General features: G+C 41.8%; 1 long non-coding RNA gene across 8 annotated transcripts in view; it reads left to right on the forward strand.

The window, feature by feature from the left end:
• LOC307175076 overlaps positions 1-16,232 on the forward strand; it is a 100,779-nt gene that overhangs the window by 48,027 nt on the left and 36,520 nt on the right. For 4 of the 8 annotated variants that reach the window (XR_013824246.1, XR_013824247.1, XR_013824248.1 and 1 more), the window contains exons 2-5: positions 3,962-4,005; positions 4,754-6,020; positions 11,259-11,610; positions 12,481-12,571. This is a non-coding gene — a long non-coding RNA (uncharacterized lncRNA). The remainder of the gene's footprint in view (positions 1-3,961; positions 4,006-4,753; positions 6,021-11,258; positions 11,611-12,480; positions 12,572-16,232) is intronic. The other 4 variants (XR_013824251.1, XR_013824253.1, XR_013824249.1 and 1 more) reach the window with 3 other exon arrangements.

Here is a 16,232-nt window from a genome sequence, read left to right on the forward strand (position 1 = left end):
GGGTCCTTTGTAGTTCCATACAAATGTCAGGATTGTTTGTTCAGCTCCTGTGAAAAATTCCATTGGAAATTTGGTAGGATGTACATTAAATGTGTATGCTGTTTTGGGCAGAATGAACATTTTAGCACTACTAAGTCTTTCCATCCATAAGCACAGGATATCTTTCCATTTCTTTGCATCTTCAGTTTCTTCATTGATGTCGTAAGGTTTTCAGTGTGCAGCTGTTTCACATCTTGGGTTAAATTCATTCCTAGGTATTTGTTTCTTTTGATGTTATTGGAAATGGGATTGTTTTCTTAATTTCTGTTTCTGATGGTTCATTATTACTGTATAGAAACAAGTGTTTTTAGTGTATTGATTTTGTATCCTGCAGCTTTACTGAATTCATTTATTGGTTCTGACAGTGTTTTGGTGATTTAATACGGGAAACTGGAATTAGAAATCCCACTGTTTCTACCACATCCAGCTCATCCACAACACCCAAGATAGGGTGGCTACTATTATAATCTTCCCACACTGCCCCTTGAAAACACGTGAAATTTTACAATGGCAAATTACATCATCACTTTGGGTGAGCAGGATCTGGGTAGGGTTGGCCTCTATACAAAGATCGTTGTCTTCTCTACATTTCTGTCCTTTTATTGACACAGTTGCTTTGAAAAGTAATTTATTTTACAGTAATTTAAAATGTATAGAAAATTTTCCATAGCAGTACAGAGTACTCACATTTGCCACTTCACACAAAACACTTCAGTGTGTTTTACCCAAAATATGGATACACTCCCAGGGAACAAGCACTTTTAACCACCAAATGAGGAGGATTATAATTTCTTATAATAATCTGGTCCATAGGTCCACTTCCCCTTTCACCACCTGCCCCAACTCTATGGCAATATCTTTTTTCATTGTGACCCAGTTTTCTTTTTTTTCTGAAACCTTGACTACGACTTTCCCTTATGTTCAAAACCTTGATGGATTTAAAGCACAGAATGAGTATGTTATCTGTGTGGCCTTTTCTGTATGGCTTCTTTCACTTAGGGTGTTGTCAGCGTTCCTCCATATGGTAGCATGTATCAGTACTTCATTTTTCCCACTGCGAATAAAAACACATAACATTTACCGTTTAAGCCATTTGGTGTGTACAGTTCTGTGGCTCTCACTACATCTACATCGTTATAAAAATATCCTCACCACTCATCTCCTGAACTTTTTCATTTTCCCCAAGTGAAACTGTATCCATTGAACACTGACTCCTCTCAGCTCCTGCAACCACATTCCTTCTGTCTTTGAATTTGACTCCCCCAGATACCTTATGTAAGTGGAACCATAGAATTTGTTCTTCCGTGACTGACTTGTCTCATTCAGTATAGTAAGTTCAAGGTTCATCCACATTGTAGCATGTGTCAGAATTTCCTTAGTTTTCAAGGCTAAATAATATTCCTTTGTGTATATACCACATTCTGTTTATCCATTTATCCATCAATGGGCACCTGGGTTGCTTCCACCTTTTCTTATTGTGAACGATGCTGCTATGAATATGAGTGTACAAATACCTGTTCCAGTCCCTGCTTTTAAATATTTTGAGTAAATGCCCCAAAGTGAAATTGATGGATCATATGTTAACCCAGAGTGTAACTTTTTAAGGAGCTTTTATTTTCACAGTGGCTGCACCATTTTACTCTATTCATTTATATGGCAGAATAATATGGTAGTTCATGGATGTACCACATTTGGTTTATTCACCTGTTGATGGACATTTTAATTGTTTCTTCCTTTTGGCTATATGAACAGTGCTGCTATGAATATTTGTGTACAAGTTTTTGTTTGAACACCTGTTTTCAGTTCTTTGGTGTCTGTATAGGAGTGGAGTTGTTGAACCCTAACTGGGTTGGCCAAAAAGTTTATTCGACTTCTTCCGTAAGATGGCGCTAGTAGCCCTTAGTTGTGTTTAACTTCATTCAAAACAATTTTGTGAGGTTCTATGTGATGGCTGTCATATCAGCATGCATTTAGCAAAAGACTTATCAAAGTTGGTGAATTTTTGTTTAGCCATTTTAGTATTGAAGATGGAAAAAAGGCGACATTTTTGGCATATTATGCTTTACTATTTCAAGAAAGGTAAAAATGCAACCGAAATGCAAAAAAAGGTTTGTGCAGTGTATGGATTTGTGCTGTGACTGATTGAACGTGTCAGAAGTGGTTTGCGAAGTTCCATGCTGAAGATTTCTCGCTGGACGATGCTCCATGGTTGGTAGACCAGCTGAAGTTGATAGCGATCAAATGGAGAAATTAATTGAGAACAATCAACATTATACCACGTGGGAGATAGCCAACATACTCAAAATATCCAAATCAAGCACTGAAAATCATTTGCACCAGCTTGATTTTATTAATTGCTTTGATGTTTGAGTTCCACATTAAGTTAAGTGAATTCCTGCATGTGATTCTCTACTTAAATGCAATGAAAAGGTTCCATTTTGAAAACAAATGGTGACAGGTGATGAAAAGTGGATACTGTACAATAATGTGGAACGGAAGAGATCGTGGGGCAAGCGAAATGAACCACCACCAACCACACCAAAGGCCAGTCTTCATCCAAAGAAGGTGATATTGTGTATATGGTGGGATTGGAAGGGAGTCCTCGATTATGAGCTCCTTCCGGAAAACGAAATGATTAATTCCAACAAGTACTGCTCCCAGTTAGACCAACTGAAAGCAGCACTGGACGAAAAGCGTCTGGAATTAGTCAATAGAAAATGCATAATCTTCCATCAGGATAATGCAAGACCTCATGTTTCTTTGGTGACCAGGCAAAAACTGTTACAGCTTGGCTGGGAAGTTCTGATTCATCCGCCATATTCACCAGACATTGCACCTTCAGATTTCCATTTTTTTTGGTCTTTACAAAATTCTCTTGATGGAAAAAATTTCAATTCCGTGGAAGACTGTAAAAGGCACCAGGAACAGTTCTTTGCTCAAAAAGATAAAAAGTTTTGGGAAGACAGAATTATGAGGTTGCCTGAAAAAGGGCAGAAGCTAGTGAAACAAAAGGGTGAATACGTTGTTCAATAAAGTTCTTGGTGAAAATGAAAAATGTGTGTTTTATTTTTACTTAAAAACTGAAGGCACTTTTTGGCCAACCCAGTACATTTATCTTTTTGAAGAAAGGTCAAAGTATTGTTCACGTAGGCTGCACCATTTTACATTTCCACAATGTTTAAAAGTTCCATTTGCTCTACATTGTTGCCAATATTCATTATTTTTAATTTTTCTTGACTATAACAATTGTGTGTTTGAAGGGGTATTGCATTACGGTACGAATTTGCATTTCCATCATGACTACTGATGTTTGACATCTTTTCATGTCCTTGTTGACCGTTTGCATGTCTTGTCTGGAGAAGAGTCTGATCAAGTCCTTTGTGCATTTTAAAAATTGAGTTCTTTGTGTTTCTGTTGATGAGTTTCTTGATACGTTCTGGATAACAGACTCTTATTAGATATATCATGTGCAAATATTTTCTTCCATTCTGTGGACTAACTTTCTGGATAGCAGTTTTGATGTGATAAAATTATTAACTTTGAGGAAATCCAGTGTATCTATATTTTATTCATTGCTTAAGCTTTGATGTCAGATCGAAGAAACCACTGCTAAATGCAAGGTCATGAGGATTTATTCCCTTGGTTTATTTTAGAGATTATAGAGTCATCCCTTGGCATCCACTTTGCTAAGGTTAAGGTCTGTGCTTAGAGTCAGTGTCAGGGTTTAGGATGATGGTTAAAGGGTTAGGGTCAGGGATTAGAGTTGAGGTGTCAGGATCGAGGGTCTAGGATCCAAGGTTAGGATTGTTAGGTTTAGGGTAATAGGGTAAAGGGTTAGGATGTTAGGGTTAGGGTGAGGGTTAGAGTTAGGTTAAAGGATAACCTGTTCTCACCGTTCTTGTCTCTCTCCATCTCTCTGAAGCCTCCAGGATGGACAGGATTCTCCCAAGGTCACACATGAGTCAGGTAGGTGAGCTGTATCATTGTTTGTCTTCCCCCCAGTCCTGGGCTCTTGGGAGACGAATGAAATGTCTGTACTGTCTCTGTTTCAAATAGACCTCAACCTCAGTCAGGGGCTGTGGAGGCCGTCAGAAGTCATGTAGGGTTTCTCTCTTCCCTCCCTCCTGCCTGAAAGGGGTGGTGCCAGCCCCACTCTGCCTGGGCAGTCCCAGGTTCCAGCACAGCCCTGACGCGAGGGCACTCTGAAGACGTGCCGATTTACGCAGGACTGGGTAGTGACAGGCTGACCCTCAGGTGCTGCCTTCTTGAGGGCAGCTGGGGCCCTTCTGGGACTTCATGAATCCTCTGTCCCATCTGAGCGGGCATCAGTAGAAAATCAAGTCTCAGACAGGATAACCCGTGACCTCTGACCATCCAAGCAGGCATCTGTGGTTCTCCAGCTCAGCCCAGCCTGGGCCCTGTCAAGCCCTCTGGCCAGTTACTGAGCTGAACCTGCCGCTGGGCAATTGAACAACAACCTGGGCAGCATAGACAGCCCCTTGGCATGTTTATGTTCCCAACATCCATGTGGTTGAGAAAAGGGTCCTCTCCCTCACAGCCTCTTAGCCTGCCGAGAGAGGTAATAACCCTCCAAATGTTGAATGTGGCCCTGGCCACAAAAACCATACAACAGACAACAGACGGTGGCCCTGCAGTCCTTTGGCCTTCCAGTTGTTACAAACTTTTTTTTTTTTTTTTTTTTTTTTTTTAACAGTACGCGAGCCTCTCACTGTTGTGGCTTCTCCCGTTGCGGAGCACAGGCTCCGGTCGCGCAGGCTCAGCGGCCATGGCTCACGGGCCCAGCCGCTCCGCGGCATGTGGGATCCTCCCGGACTGGGGCACGAACCCCTGTCTCCTGCATCGGCAGGCGGACTCTCAACCACTGCGCCACCAGGGAAGCCCTGTTACAAACTTTTGACATTCATACTCTTTAAGAATCAAAGCTATGGGAGCAGCTGGGCCTCCCAAGAGGCAGTTTCACAGGGACTGCGTGTTACTAGAGAGTCATATACACCCATGCGGCCTTTGGAAAGCCTGCCAATTATGAATTCCATGGTATTGAATAATCCTTGAGCCTCCCCGTACTTCATTGAGCAATAATTTCTTTACCACCCTAGCATTTGGTACCTGCTCTTTGTAAAGGCAGAAGAGACTGGAAAAATGAGCAATATTGTTCTTCGGGGACGGGAGATTAATGTGGCCAGCGGGCAGGCATATGCATCCTGCGCAACCACCTCCCGGGAACAAGAACGAGGTCCGTGTGCCTTCTGAGAGCACCTGGGCTATTCTGGGACAGTCTCTATGATGCAAGGGCCCGGTGACCAAGGCAGGATCCTTGTGTTTACCATCATCAGCAGCCTTGCTTTTCAGCAAATGGAAGAACTTTTTGCTGTCGTGGGAGAATAGCGGGAGCAGCGGATGGGTGGCTACAGCCCCTGACCCTAAGTGAATCCCTTCCTGCTTTGTGCTTCTGATTCTGTGCCATGCAGTGGACTGTCAGTGATACGGAATCTGCCGCTTTTGCCGAGCCAGCATCTGTCTTCATGACCAGCTGCAGCACCTCAGCTTTCCTTTTGGAACTACATCTCAGCTGCTTCCAGTCCAAACAGTTTCAGGGGGCTGACCTTATATTCCACCCACCTAGAAGATGGCTGTATGATCCACATCTAGCCAATCCCATTTTTCATCCTCTGCTTGCTGTGATCGGTTCAAGGGTGAGAATGTGACCCAAGCCAGGCCAAAGGCATTCAAAGTCATGAGTTTTCATGGAACCCTAGGGAAGGAGAAACCCTTGCTGGTAGAATGGATGTTGTGTGGGTGTCATCTTGGAGTTGCCGGTGGCTGTGGATGCAGTGAGAGAGACTGTGCCGGTGAGTGTGACCACCCCAAGGCATTCAGTGCGACCGATTCAGCAGGACATACTGCAAGAACGTGAGCCATGGGACCTGACACCTCCAACCCCACTCTTCAACTTGTCTCTTGTAAGTATTAATTTATTTCTATCATTTAAAATAATGTTAATTTATTTTACTTGAGCAAGTGTGTCTAGTCCCTTGTAAGCCAGCAAGTCCTGACTCATCAGGATCAGTGATTCCTGAGACTCCTTCTGGCATGTGTCCTCGTTGGATAGGGCATGTCTGGGGAAGATGAAGACACTGGGTGGGGTCAGATCTAAGGGGAGCTGCCAAACAGCTCTATCCCTGTTCTTCTATGTCCCAGGAGAGGAAAACCCCAGAACAACGAGAGAACTAGCAGGGAGAAAGGGTCATAGCATGGTTAATTGGTCTGCTTGTATTTTCCATATTTTACGGTTCATTTTGTTTGTATATTGTTAGGAAATCACTGTTTTATCCTAGATTTATAGTTTGATGCAATAGCTTGTTGTATTTGACCTTTAATTTCACCTTTCATTCGTTTTCTACAGAATTGTCACAGTTAATGAACAAATATGGATACCTTACTACTAACTAAAATCCATATTTTATTCGGGTTCCCTTCGTTCTCCCTTTTTTCTGTCCTAGGATCCCATCCAAGGTCTCACATGGCATTGAGTCATCATGTCACTTTAGGATCTTTCTGGCTTGGACATTTTCTCACACTGTCCTTCTCTCAGTGACCTAGGCAGTGTTGAGGAGGACTAGTCAGCTACTTTGTAGACTCTTCTGCATTGGGATTTACTTGATGTTTTTCTTGCGATTAGAATGGGGTCATGGGTTTTAAGGAAGCATATCACAGAGGTAAAGTGCTTTCTCCTTACTTTATATCATAGGAACATACATCAAAGCAACACTGTTCATGTTAACTTTGCCCTCCTGGCTGAGGTAGTTTTTGTCATATTTTCCCCACTGTGAAGTTACTTTTTCCCCAAGTCCGTACTTTGCGTCTTCTTCAGGATGAAGTCACTATGCGGCACTCACACTTCTGGAGCGGGAGTTAGCCCCACCTCCTTAATGAGTGGCTGAATATCTACATCAGCTATTTGGAATACTTAAACGTAGGAGATTTCTATTCAGTGGTACTCATTAAAAAACAACAAAACACTATCTAATCATTTCTTTTTACCAGCGTGGACACCCCACCCAGAAAGTTATTTTAAGCTTTTGGTCATAATCCAGCAGTGCAGTATTTGGCTGCTCAATTCATTCCTGCTTCGGCTGTTGAGAGCTCTTTCTATTTGCTCCTGCTTTCCTCTGACATAATTCCATCTTGTGGGTTTCTTTCTATCTTCGTACACATCTTTTTATGTGCTTGTTGACCATCTATGTTTCTTGTCTGGAGAAAGGTGTGTTAAAGTCCTTTTCCATTTTAAAATTTGGGTTGTCTTTTTGTGGATGATTTGTAAAAGTTCTTGATGTATTCTGAAGGAGACTCCTGTCAGATATATCATGTGCACATATTTTTTCAGTTCTGTGGGCTGTGTTTTCACTTTCTGATAGCACCTTTTTTTTTTTTCTTTTTTTGCGGTACGTGGGCCTCTCACTGTTGTGGCCTCTCCCGTTGCGGAGCAACAGGCTCCGGACGCGCAGGCTCAGCAGCCATGGCCCACGGGCGCAGCTGCTCCGCGGCATGTGGAACCCTCCCGGACCGGGGCACGAACCCGTGTCCCCTGCATCGGCAGGCGGACTCTCAACCACTGCGCCACCAGGGAAGCCCTGATAGCACCTTCTGATGCACAAAATTTTTTAAAGTTGAGGAAATGTAATCTGTCCATTATTACATGAGTATTGTAACCATCTGCCTTTGCTTATCTGTAACTTTCCACTCCAACGGTAAGAAACCTGGCTTCCAACATTTGTCATTCATTGAATTTATTGCTTGCTCCGTTCCAGCTTAGTACAGATATAGTAGTTTCAGTACTGTTAGCCACTAACACCATGGAAAGAACTTACAGAGTCCAGTATTTAGGTATGGCACAGTTTGCCTTTGTTCTACAGATTCCATTCTTTTCTGTAGCTAACTAGGTCAAGTACCTTTTGCCCAATAACAGTTGAGTTTTTTTCCTACATTTCTAAATCAGATTATTTTTCACATTCTCTGTTCTACCCTATGACACTCCCATATCGTAAATAACTATATTTGAATATGTTATTTACTTGTTGGGTCGTAAAAATCCATGGTTTTAGACAAATGCTAAAGCATTAGGAGCTAAGCATTTCCCTCCTATCTTCTGGCTTAGGTGTCACACTTAGAAGAGTGTCTACCCCGAGATTCTGCATATATTTACTAAAAGGGCTTCGTTTTATACCTCTCATCTTTAATCCATCTGGATTTCCCTTTCAAATAACAAAAATGCTATTTCAAATTTTAAAAAAATAAAAATTCACCAGTCCCCTCTTAAAATATGTGGGCAGACACAAAAAGTCACCTTTTGTATAGTTTCATTTATAGGAAACATCTAGAATAGGTAAAGAAACAGATAAAGGAAGAGGATTAGGGGTTGTGAGAGGCTGGGGGAGGGAGGAATGGGGAGTGCGTGCTTTGGATACAGGGTGTTATTTGGGGGGAATTAAATAGTTTGAAACTATTCAGTGGTGATATTTGCACAGCGTTGTGAATACTTAATTTCACAATTTAAAATAGAAAAAGTTTAAATTTTATTATTTCACACGTAAAACATAAAGGACGGGATGCCATAAATGTGGGGAAAAAAATAAAATTACAAACCACACAAACGCAAACAACTACAGGGGAAGGAAAGTAAATTTTGGGTGGGGGAGTGGGTTGATGGTGTAGATCGGGAGTTGACAGCAGTGGTGGTTGCAGAGCCAGCTCTGCCTGGGTGTGTGGTGGTTTCTGAAATGGCTTTAGGTCTCCTGCAAGAGCTGGTGCGTGCTCTCCCTGCAGGGGTGGTGAATTTTGACCTGGCTCTGGGTCTCTGGCTGGAGCTGTGAGAGAAGAAAAGATTACCCACATGCCTGCCTTTCCATGTCCTTTTCCAAGGACAGAAATCTTCCCAGAGCCTTCCAGAGAAGGCCCAGCCCAGGAACTTCTCAGACTGCAGTCCACCAGATGGGTGGTTTGGGGCCAGTCTTTGCTCCTGGCCCAACACCAGCCTCTGGGTACTCCTCCCTGTGTGGCCCAGAACTCACCCCTCCCACACACTCACATGCACCCACCCCCGGCCTTCCCACCTTTGGTCTCTGCCTTGGTGGGCTCCAGGTCCTCCAGCTGACTCAGGGGAAGGTTGACACAGTGTTCCAGGTCAGAGCTGGATGTGCTGAGCTGCACATAAGCCCAGGAAGGGACCCTGGAGAATGGCTTGGGTGGTATGCGGGCAGGAGGCCTTTCCCATTCATCTCTGGGCCCTGGTTCTGGAGAACCCTCCATGGACACACTCACCAGGATGCTGCGTTGGCCCTCGTTGGCAGTGTGGTGCAGTGGCCCCTCACTTGGGGAGATGGATTAAGTGTCGCCATCAACAAGCTCCTCGTGGCTCTGTGGGGTGGGGCTCTGCAATGACAGTGACCAGCAGCCAGCCTGGCCCGGATGTATCAGAGCCCTGCCAGGCCTTTATCTTATCGCTGCTTCTCCTGCCTGCTAGACCTTCGGCTTCCAGATCAGGCACAGACCCGTGTCTGCTCAGATATCCACCTGGGAGGAAAGAGATGCCTCTAGAGGGCTTGGGATAAACCTCGGGCAAAAGGGCGCTGCCCCAGCTCTCCACATCCCACCCAGCCAGCTTTGACCTGGAGTGTGGATATGACCAGCTCACCAGGCTTCTGACCTGCTCTTGCTTGAAGTAGACCCACTCCACATAAACCCCCGACGTCCACACATACAAGGAGGGGACATAGGGTTACCTGGGTGGAATCAGAGTGGTGGCCTGGTATAATTAATTCCTGCATCATATGGTAGTGCTACTTTTAATTTTTTGAGGAACCTCCATACTGTTTTCCATAGTGGCTATACCAATGAACATTCCCAACAAAATGCATGAGGGTAAAAAAAAAAAAAAGAAAAAAAAAAATGCATGAGTGTTTCCTTTTCTCCACATCTTTGCCAGTACTTGTTATTTGTTGTCTTTTGGTTGATAGCCAAATAATCCAAATAATCCCATTGGTATTTTGATAGGATAGGAATGGTATTGAATCTCTAGATTGCCGTGAGGTGTGGAATCATTTTAACGATAAGAATTGTTCAAATCCATTAGCACAGCATATTTTCCCATTTGTTTGTGTGGTCTTCAATTTCTTTCATCAAGGTCTTCCAGTTTTCTGAGTACAGGTCTTTTACTACCTGGTTTAGATGTAACCCTTAGGTATTTTATTTTTGTTAATGTTATTGTCAGTGGAGTTGTTTTCTTAATTTCTCATTCTGATAGTTTGTTGTGAGTGTATAGAAATGCAGCCGATTTCTGTAGATTAATTTTCTATCCTGCAACTTAACTGAATTTTCCAATGGGTCCTATCTGTTTTGGGGTGTCTTCTTCAGGCTGTTCTATAGAGTACCATGTCATCTACAAACAGTGACAGTTTTACTTTTTCCTCTGCCATTAGATTCCTTTTATTTCTTTTTCTCATCTAATTAGTATGGCTAGGACTTCCTAGACCTTGGAACGAAAGTGGCGAGAGTGTTCAGGGTTAGAGTTAGGTTTAAGCATAACTGGCCCTCTTTCCCTTCCTCCCTCTCCATCTCTCTGAGGCCTCCAGGAAGGACAGGACTAGTCTAGGGTCACACATGACTTAGGGACTTGAGCTGGACCATTGTTTCTCTGCCCCTGGTCATGGGCCTGATTTTGTGTACTATCTGTGTAATTCTTTGATCAGGTGTTTATTCAGAGCTTTCCCTATTTTTAATGGGGTTTGTGTTAGAGTTCTTTGTATATTTTGAAACAAATCCTTTGTTAGATATGTGTTTACAAATATTTTTCTCAGTCTGTGGCTTGTCTTCTGATTTTCTGAATAAGGCCTTTCACAGAGTAGAAATCTTTAATTTTACAAAGTCCATGATATTCCTTCTTTTTCTTTGTGGATTGGCTTTTTGTGTTTTTTGTTAAAGCTTGGAGCTCATGATCTACATGACCAAACCCAAGCTCCTGTCAATTTTCTTCTGTTTTCTTCTATAATTTTGAATAGTTTTGTATTTAAAATTTTTCTGTGAATAATTTTGAGTGAATTTTGTGTAAGTTTGCATCTCCATTCATTTCATTCCATGCGGTTTCCAATTAATTGTTCCTTAACTATTTTTAAGAAAGTTGTGGAGTGCTATCTCTATTTCAGTTTGAATTTCCACAGTTTAATGGATTCAGCAGTTCTGCCTGCAGGGAGCGCTGTCACCAGTGAACTGTGAGTGAGGCGCGGCCTGCAGTTCCGGGACTGTCCACAGGGGTGCCAAGCCCACCTCGCTGACCCACGGCGCATGCGCACGCATTCCACCTGGGACTTGGCTCTGCGCGCCTGAAAGGAATTCTGTTGCCTCAGGCACCCGCTTGGGCCTGGGATGCCTCGCTGACAGCGTCTCTGCCAACAGGAGCTCAGTCTCCTTAGGGCTCGCTGGGGTTCAGCTTCAGAACAACACAGGACTGCGTCCCTGCAGACTGGAGCTGAGTTTCCTTACGACCGGGAGGAAAAGGTGAGAAAACAGTGAGGAAAAGTGGGGAGAATTTCCTGTGTGCGACTGACTGCTGAGAGGCGGTCCATCTTCATACAACCCAGGAAGGGCTTCATGTTGAAAACTGGGTTTTCGTCAGTTTTGTGGGCAGTGTAACCGGCATGACTTATGTGGTGTCCATTTTTCCCAGCACTGCTTATTGTGGGGACTGTCCTTCCCCTTGGTGTGTCCTTGGCCCGTTTGTCATAAATTAACTGACCCCATCCACGTGGGTTTAATTCTGGGCCCTCTGTTCTGTTCCTGTTGCCCACGCGCCTGTTTCTGTGCCAAGTCCACACTTTTGGTGACTGTGGCTTCCTGCTGTAGCGTGAGGTCAAGGAGCGAGATGCCCGTTCTCCTTTCTGAGGATCGCTTTGGCTAATTGGGGTCCTTTGTGGTTCCATACAAATATTAGGATGATTTGCTCTGTTTCTGTACAAAGTACCATTGAAATTTGGTAGGGATTGCATTCACTATGTACATTGCTTTGGGTAGAATGGAAATCTTAACGTTAATTCTTCCATTCCATGAGAACAGGATATCTTTCCCTTTATTTGTGTTCTTTTTCAATTTCTTCATCAGTGTCTTAAAAGTTTTCCATGTGCAGGTCTTTCACGTCCTTGGTTAAATTTATTCATAAATTTAAATGAATACCATTTCATTCTTTTTGATGGAATTGTAAATAGGGTTTTTTTTTCTCTTTCTGATGGTTCATTGTTAGTGTTTAGAAATGCAACTGATTTTTGTGTATTGATTTTGATACTTTACTGAATGCATTATTTCTAGTAATTTGTTGGTGGAATGATGTGTAAAATTGGAATTCAAAAACCCAACTCTTTCTACCACATCCAGGTCATCCATAACACGGAAGAAAGTGGCTCCTAATATAATCTTCCCACAGTGCCTCTAAATTACGTGTGGACTTTGGGTGAACTGGATCTGGGTAAGGCTGGCCTCTATATGAAGTTTGATGTTTTCTCTGCTTTTCCGGCATGGTATTCACATGGTGTTTTGAAAAGTAATTTACTTTCCAGTAATTTTGAACATACAGACAACTCTACATACATAAAAACAAGTCTTGTATCTTGATTAAATATATTCCTAAATATTAATGTTGACATTTAAAATGGAATTCTTTTCATAATTTTTTTCAGATTATTGCTAGTGTATACGTATAAGATAGATTTTCATGAATTGATACGTTTCTTTTGTTTTTTTCATTTTAACATCTTTATTGGAGTAAAATTGCCTTACAATGGTATGTTAGTTTCAGCTTCACAACAAAATGAATCAGTTATATATATACATATATTCCCATATCTCTTCCCACTTGCATCTCCCTCCCTCCCACCCTCCCTATCCCACCCCTCCAGGCGGTCACAAAGCACTGAGCTGATCTCCCTGTGCTATGCGGCTGCTTCCCACTAGCTATCTACCTTACGTTTGGTAGTGTATACATGTCCATGCCTCTCTCTCGCTTTGTCACAGTTTACCCTTCCCCCTCCCCATAGCCTCAAGTCCATTCTCTAGTAAGTCTGTGTCTTTATTCCTGTTTCACCCCTAGGTTTTTCATGACATTTTTTTTTCTTAAATTCCATATATATGTGTTAGCATACGGTATTTGTCTCTCTCTTTCTAACTTACTTCACTCTGTATGACAGACTCTAGGTCTATCCACCTCATTACAAATAGCTCAATTTTGTTTCTTTTTATGGCTGAGTAATATTCCATTGTATATATGTGCCACATCTTCTTTATCCACTCATCCGATGATGGACACTTAGGTTGTTTCCATCTCTGGGCTATTGTAAATAGAGCTGCAATGAACATTTTGGTACATGACTCTTTTTGAATTGTGGTTTTCGCAGGGTATATGCCCAGTAATGGGATTGCTGGGTCATATGGTAGTTCTACTTGTAGTTTTTTAAGGAACCTCCATACTGTTCTCCACAGTGGCTGTATCAATTTACATTCCCACCAACAGTGTAAGAGGGTTCCCTTTTCTCCACACCCTCTCCAGCATTTATTGTTTCTAGATTTTTTGATGATGGCCATTCTGACTGGTGTGAGATGGTATCTCACTGTAGTTTTGATTTGCATTTCTCTAATGATTAGTGATGTTGAGCATTCTTTCATGTGTTTGTTGGCAGTCTGTATATCTTCTTTGGAGAAATGTCTATTTAGGTCTTCTGCCCATTTTTGGATTGGGTTGTTTGTTTTTTTGTTATTAAGCTGCATGAGCTGCTTATAAATTTTGGAGGTTAATCCTTTGTCAGTTGCTTCATTTGCAAATATTTTCTCCCACTCTGAGGGTTGTCTTTTGGTCTTGTTTATGGTTTCCTTTGCTGCGCAAAAGCTTTTAAGTTTCATTAGGTCCCATTTGTTTATTTTTGTTTTTATTTCCATTTCTCTAGGAGGTGGGTCAAAAAGGACCTTGCTGTGATTTATGTCATAGAGTGTCATGCCTATGTTTTCCTCTAAGAGTTTGATAGTTTCTGGCCTTACATTTAGGTCTTTAATCCATTTTGAGCTTATTTTTGTGTGTGGTGTTCGGGAGTGATCTAATCTCATACTTTTACATGTACCTGTCCAGTTTTCCCAGCACCACTTATTGAAGACGCTATCCTTTCTCCACTGTACATTCCTGCCTCCTTTATCAAAGATAAGGTGACCATATATGCGTGGGTTTATCTCTGGGCTTTCTATCCTGTTCCATTGATCTATCTTTCTGTTTTTGTGCCAGTACCATACTGTCTTGATTACTGTAGCTTTGTAGTATAGTCTGAAGTCAGGAAGCCTGATTCCTCCAGCTCTGTTTTTCGTTCTCAAGATTGCTTTGGCTATTCGGGGCCTTTTGTGTTTCCATACAAATTGTGAAATTTTTTGTTCTAGTTCTGTGAAAAATACCAGTGGTAGTTTGATAGGGATTGCATTGAATCTGTAGATTGCTTTGGGTAGTAGAGTCATTTTCACAATGTTGATTCTTCCAGTCTAAGAACATGGTATATCTCTCCATCTATTTGTATCATCTTTAATTTCTTTCATCAGTGTCTTATAATTTTCTGCATACAGGTCTTTTGTCTCCTTAGGTAGGTTTATTCCTAGATATTCTTTTTGTTGCAATGGTAAATGGGAGTGTTTTCTTGATTTCACTTTCAGATTTTTCGTCATTAGTGTATAGGAATGCCAGAGATTTCTGTGCATTAATTTTGTATCCTGCTACTTTATCAAATTCATTGATTAGCTCTAGTAGTTTTCTGGTAGCATTTTTAGGATTCTCTGTGTATAGTATCATGTCATCTGCAAAGAGTGACAGCTTTTACTTCTTCTCTTCCGATTTGGATTCCTTTTATTTCCTTTTCTTCTCTGATTGCTGTGGATAAAACTTCCAAAACTATGTTGAATAAGAGTGGTGAGAGTGGGCAACCTTGTCTTGTTCCTGATCTTAGTGGAAATGCTTTCAGTTTTTCACCATTGAGGACGATGTTGGCTGTGGGTTTGTCATATATGGCCTTTGTTATGTTGAGGAAAGTTCCCTCTATGCCTACTTTCTGCAGGGTTTTTTTTTTTATCATAAATGGGTGTTGAATTTTATCAAAAGCTTTCTCTGCATCTATTGAGATGATCATATGGTTTTTCTCCTTCAATTTGTTAATATGGTGTATCACGTTGATTGATTTGCATATTTTGAAGAATCCTTGCATTCCTGGAATAAACCCCACTTGATCATGGTGTATGATCCGTGTAATGTGCTGTTGGATTCTGTTTGCTAGTATTTTGTTGAGGATTTTTGCATCTATGTTCATCAGTGATACTGGCCTGTAGTTTTCTTTCTTTGTGACATCCTTGTCTGGTTTTGGTATCAGGGTGATGGTGGCCTCGTAGAATGAGTTTGGGAGTGTTCCTCCCTCTGCTATATTTTGGAAGAGTTTGAGAAGGATAGGTGTTAGCTCTTCTCTAAATGTTTGATAGAATTCGCCTGTGAAGCCATCTGGTCCTGGGCTTTTGCTTGTTGGAAGATTTTTAATCGCAGTTTCGATACGTTTCTTTTTCTGAATTTTGTTTATTTTTTTATACAGCAGGTTCTTATTAGTCATCCATTTTATACACATCAGTGTATACATGTCAATCCCAATCTCCCATCACACCACCACCACCACCACACGCTGCTGCTTTCCTCCCTTGGGGTCCATACGTTTGTGCTCTACATCTGTGTCTCAATTTCTGCCCTGCAAACTGGTTCATCCATACAGTTTTTCTAGGTTCCACATACATACGTTAATATGCGATATTTGTTTTTCTCATTCTGACTCTTACTTCACTCTGTATGACAGTCTCTAGATGCATTCACGTCTCTACAAATGACCCAATTTCGTTACTTTTTATGGCTGAGTAATATTCCATTGTATATATGTACCACATCTTCTTTATCCATTCATCTGTCGATGGACATTTAGGTTGCTTCCATGACCTGGCTATTGTAAACAGTGCTGCAATGAACATTGGGGTGCATGTGTCTTTTTGAATTATGGTTTTCTCTGGGTACATGCCCAGTAGTGGGATTGCACGGTCATATGGTAATTCTATTTTTAGTTTTTTAAGGA

This window comes from Stenella coeruleoalba (assembly GCF_951394435.1).
Source record: "Stenella coeruleoalba genome assembly, chromosome: 16".
Taxonomy (NCBI): Eukaryota; Metazoa; Chordata; class Mammalia; order Artiodactyla; family Delphinidae; genus Stenella; species Stenella coeruleoalba.